This window comes from Schistocerca nitens, chromosome 9 (assembly GCF_023898315.1).
Source record: "Schistocerca nitens isolate TAMUIC-IGC-003100 chromosome 9, iqSchNite1.1, whole genome shotgun sequence".
Taxonomy (NCBI): domain Eukaryota; kingdom Metazoa; phylum Arthropoda; class Insecta; order Orthoptera; family Acrididae; genus Schistocerca; species Schistocerca nitens.
Window position 1 is genome coordinate 193,418,327 of NC_064622.1, and position 6,104 is coordinate 193,424,430.

Sequence of the window (6,104 nt, forward strand, 5' to 3'; positions counted from 1 at the left end):
CTGAACAAGCCTGTACCTCCACGTACAGCGCAGAAATTCATTCGCTGGTCACTTTTTCTCTCGCAGTACCGCTACGATATCTTGTATCGGTCCACTGCTAAGCACGGAAACGCTGATGCGTTGTCCCGTTTGCCTGTTGCTGAGGATAAAGCATTCGATTCTTCCGAACTTGCTTGCATGTTCATTGATTCGGAAGCCGATGACGTGGTCGCATCGTTTCCGATTGATTTTCGTCGTGTAGCTACAGCCACAGCTGCTGACGCTGTCCTTGCTACTGTTTTGCGTTTTGTTGCTACGCAATGGCCCTTGTCAAAGTCACGGATCGAGGATCCTTTGGTTCGCCGTTTTTTTGCTCACAAGGAGAGACTTTTTGTACGACGTGGTGTTTTGTTGTTGCGTTCCGATAATGATCAATCCCGAGTCGTAGTCCCACGTTCGTTACAGTCCTCTGTCTTAAAGCTTCTTCACCAAGGACATTGGGGTATAGTGCGTACGAAACAACTTGCTCGTCAGCACTGTACTTGGTTCGGAATCGATGCTGCGATTACAAATATGTGCTCCTCTTGCGTGGCGTGTGCCGAACAACAATCCGCACCGCCACGGAAATTCTTTGCATGGCCGAAAGCCACTTCCCCTTGGCAACGCTTGCATATCGAATTTGCTGGTCCATTCTGGAATGCTCGATGGTTGGTTGTGGTCGATGCTTTCAGTAATTTTCCTTTTGTTGTCCGGATGTCTTCCACGACGTCTTCTGCCACAATCCAAGCCTTGTCTGCTATCTTTTGCATTGAGGGTCTTCCGCAGACTATTGTTTCCGACAATGGCCCACAATTCATGTCCGCAGAATTTCAGTCATTCTGCAAAGCCAATGGTATTCAACATCTGACTTCCGCGCCGTTTTCGCCTCAGTCAAACGGTGCCGCTGAACGATTGGTCCGGACTTTCAAGTCCCAGATGTTGAAATCGAAAGAGTCGCATTCTCGGGAGGACACATTATTGCTCTTTTTGTCTTCGTATCGCTCTCAGCCCCGCGATAGTCGCTCGCCGGCTGAGTTGCTCCATGGTCGATCTCATCGCACCCTGATGTCTTTGCTGCATCCGCCGCATCAGGTTCCTGTGCAGCGGCAGACTCCTGCTTTTGCTCCTGGCGACGTTGTCTATTATCGCAACTATCGCGGTTCACAGCGTTGGCTCGCAGGGCGCATTCTTCGCTGCCTCGGCCGCGCGATGTATTTGGTATTGGGGGCCTCTGGTGAGGTGCGTCGGCATCTCAATCAGCTGCGCCTCTGTCGTCGCCTGGGTTCTGCCGCTCCCCGTCTGCTTTCAGCGACGGAGCCGTCAGGTCAGCGCCTTGGGGACCCATCTACTGGCTCGCCTCATCCCCAGGTGTTACCGACGCTGCCTTCCATTTTGCCTCATGGCGTCGCGCCGCCGCCGCAGCCGCCGTCGGCGCCGCCCGCAGTGGACGCGTCGCTGCAACCGCATGGCGCCTCCCTGGGTCACGCACCGCCGCTCGCTTCCGGTGACCAGCCGTCCTCCGCCATGGACCTCTTGCCCGCTCCGGACCAGATGTCTTCGCGCGTCGGATTCCCCGACGCAATGGAGGTCGACCCTTCGGCCCCTCTTGTCTCATTACGTGCGCATACACCTCATGTTGACGTGCACCCTGGACTAGGTTTGCCGGCGTTTCCTAGCTCCCCTCGGACCGAATGGCCGGGTGCGGGTGGCACAGCCTCGCCTGTTGTTAGGCTCCCCACCTCATCGCATACGTCAACATGGGGTCCTCCCCACGGCGGGCGGAAGCCTTATCTCACGACCGTTCGCCGATTTGCGGGGGAGGAATGTGGTGTCACCGCTAGACACCACACTTGCTAGGTGGTAACTTAAATCGGCCGCGGTCCTGTAGTACATGTCGGACCCGCGTGTCGCCACTGTGTAATCGCAAACCTAGCGCCACCACATGGCAGGTCACAAGACACGGACTAGACCTCGCCCCAGTTGTACGGACGACATAGCTTGCGACCAGACGTACCAAGTCTTCCTCTCATTTGCCGAGAGACAGATAGAATAGCCTTCAGCTTAGTCCATAGCTACTACCTAGCAAGGCGCCATTTGTATCAGTGCTTATAGCTTACTTCTATTCAAGAGATGTATTCCAACAAGAGAATAAAAGTTAAGTAACATCTACGTACTTTTCTTCTTATTCATTAATAAGTCTCATGTTCCAGAACTTCAAGCCCATCTGCGTTAGTTTAGCGTGCACCTAGCTACCTCATTGTGTCTATGCTGTATGAGCTAGACACAACATATATTATACTCCATGATCAGCAGTTGCCTTGTAATTTGCCCTCAGTGAAACATTATGTGGAAAGGTTGCGGTACAACCTGGAAATAAAAGGGAGGTGATAAGGTAATACCTGTCACATCCATCCGGCAGATCCATGTGAACTTCAAAATCTATTTAGACAATAAACTATCGCTAGCAAGAATCCTACTGCCGATGGACTAGTTTAAATACGTACGCAGGGTCCATCAGTGTCATTGGCTGTCTCCTCCTGTCTGTAATACCGTACAGGTGAAACAATTACAGGCCGGCATAGCTTTCGACTGACTGTAGGGAAGCAGCCTACTCACGCCATATAAAATTCACATCAGTCTTTCCATTGTGTGCTAGCCAGTCCGCTGTAACTAGCTCTGACGTCATAAATGTTGGGCAATACTTTAAAAATCAAGTAAATAACCTGAAACGTTTCTAGCATGTCAGGAGAAATACTAAATCAATATGTGTTGAATATCAGTTCAATAACTTTAACCGTTTTCGAAATTTGGACATTTTTCTGTAAAAATCATTGGCGCAACAGAAAATAGCTAGAAACTTAAAAATTTATATTTAGATCCCTTTTTCATAATAATTTAGTAGAAACAATATTCTGGATCTCACAAATTAAAATTTTTGTTGAAATTCATGATTTTCTGGTTTTTGTCTTAGAAATTAAGGAAGCAAGATAGATTAAGTAGGCGAATAAATAAGGCTAGGAAGTTTAAATTTAAGTAGAAGGGAGATCCGCTATAATCATAAAGACGTGAGAAGTTTCAACTGAATAACTATAAAACTATAGCGATAGCGTATCTCCAAAGGGCAAGTTCAGAGCTCGTCTACTGCGTGTAGTGTAATTAAATCAATTCTCTCGCCCAAAATATTTGACTTAGCCACGTCAGACTTTTATTATGATTATTTACCTGTGTGCTGATTGCACATTTAAATTGACAGCTTCATCGGCCATCAGCAAAGGAAGCAATGATTTATTCGATAACTTAAAGCGGCTAGTCGGGAGAGCGGATTTGATCAGGCATTCCCTTAGCCGTCCGCACCGCGGCTTTATACGCTCCTGGAAATTGAAATAAGAACACCGTGAATTCATTGTCCCAGGAAGGGGAAACTTTATTGACACATTCCTGGGGTCAGATATATCACATGATCACACTGACAGAACCACAGGCACATAGACACAGGCAACACAGCATGCACAATGTCGGCACTAGTACAGTGTATATCCACCTTTCGCAGCAATGCAGGCTGCTATTCTCCCATGGAGACGATCGTAGAGATGCTGGATGTAGTCCTGTGGAACGGCTTGCCATGCCATTTCCACCTGGCGCCTCAGTTGGACCAGCGTTCGTGCTGGACATGCAGACCGCGTGAGACGACGCTTCATCCAGTCCCAAACATGCTCAATGGGGGACAGATCCGGAGATCTTGCTGGCCAGGGTAGTTGACTTACACCTTCTAGAGCACGTTGGGTGGCACGGGATACATGCGGACGTGCATTGTCCTGTTGGAACAGCAAGTTCCCTTGCCGGTCTAGGAATGGTAGAACTATGGGTTCGATGATGGTTTGGATGTACCGTGCACTATTCAGTGTCCCCTCGACGATCACCAGTGGTGTACGGCCAGTGTAGGAGATTGCTCCCCACACCATGATGCCGGGTGTTGGCCCTGTGTGCCTCAGTCGTATGCAGTCCTGATTGTGGCGCTCACCTGCACGGCGCCAAACACGCATACGACCATCATTGGCACCAAGGCAGAAGCGACTCTCATCGCTGAAGACGACACGTCTCCATTCGTCCCTCCATTCACGCCTGTCGCGACACCACTGGAGGCGGGCTGCACGATGTTGGGGCGTGAGCGGAAGACGGCCTAACGGTGTGCGGGACCGTAGCCCAGCTTCATGGAGACGGTTGCGAATGGTCCTCGCCGATACCCCAGGAGCAACAGTGTCCCTAATTTGCTGGGAAGTGGCGGTGCGGTCCCCTACGGCACTGCGTAGGATCCTACGGTCTTGGCGTGCATCCGTGCGTCGCTGCGGTCCGGTCCCAGGTCGACGGGCACGTGCACCTTCCGCCGACCACTGGCGACAACATCGATGTACTGTGGAGACCTCACGCCCCACGTGTTGAGCAATTCGGCGGTACGTCCACCCGGCCTCCCGCATGCCCACTATACGCCCTCGCTCAAAGTCCGTCAACTGCACATACGGTTCACGTCCACGCTGTCGCGGCATGCTACCAGTGTTAAAGACTGCGATGGAGCTCCGTATGCCACGGCAAACTGGCTGACACTGACGGCGGCGGTGCACAAATGCTGCGCAGCTAGCGCCATTCGACGGCCAACACCGCGGTTCCTGGTGTGTCCGCTATGCCGTGCGTGTGATCATTGCTTGTACAGCCCTCTCGCAGTGTCCGGAGCAAGTATGGTGGGTCTGACACACCGGTGTCAATGTGTTCTTTTTTCCATTTCCAGGAGTGTATATAAGAACGCTGCGCGAGAAAAAAAGGCCCCAGTTCTCTCCAGACGCTGATTAGCGCACCACCTGTGCCGGGAGTCGCGTCGCGTTGGTATCATTGCTATAAACAGCCTCGGATGCCGTAATAAGTTACTTGGGATACGTATAACCATGAAATCGTTTTCGAGTGAAGTGTTAATTCTGGGATGACTTTAATGATCTATCTTCAGTTTGCGTATGCCATATTTACACATGCTGCCGCGGGACAGACATTCTACCATTATTTAGCGTGGCATTTGATGAACATTAACATCAAATTATGGCGAGCATTCACTTAAACATTTAATTTGAACAGTTATAGTTCCATCAGCGCATTAGACTCTGAACTGCTCTGGTAGTTGGACTGTGTGGATTCTTTTTGGTCTGTGACTTTCAGAATATAGTGAACATTTTAGAGAGAATCGTTTTTGGATTATGAATCCCAGACAAACTCCTAATTCCTCAGAGCTATAAGCTGTAGCTATAAATGTATTTATCAGATGAAGTGTGCACCAGGAATTCTGATTACAGGCTTCACGTTTTGCTAGTCACTTTCTGGTTGCCAATATTGTATTTAGAGAGACAGTGTTGAGAATGGCAAACAACAGCATTACATAAATAATAGGAACACATAAATAGCATTTATTCCACCTGCCGCCCCACATGACGTAGGGGAACATTAGTTTCTGTGTTGAAATAACCTTTTATATCACACCTCAAGAAAGTCGTAAACTGTTCATAATTTGAACATCCGCCCAAGGGCTCAAAATCGTTACACAACAATAATGTCCTAGTCGGTGTACAGGAGTTAGATCAACAACTTCCACTGACATTCAAGCTCTTACATTGCGATCTTCAGTCCGCTGAGGGTTTGATAGAGCTCCCCCTTCTAGTGTAGCCTGTGTAGACCTCTACTTCTCTTCATAACTACTGCAACTTACGTCCATCTGAACCTGCTTACTGTAGTAATCCCTTATTATCCCTCTACAAATTTTACCATCTCCCCCCCCCCCCAACTTCACTTCATTACTAAACTGAAGATGCCTTGATGGGGCATGTCCGATCAGCTGATCCCTTGCGCTTGATTCAGGCCCTGCTCTTTAATTAGTCGACCTAGCCATAAAATCTTGACCATTCTTCTCTAGCGCCACACATCAAACGCCTGTTTTTACATGTCTGAATCTTTATCGTCCACATTACAGGTTCATATAAGGCTACTATTGTCGAAGTAGAGAGGATATAAAATGTAGACTGGCAATGGCAAGGAAAGCGTTTCTGAAG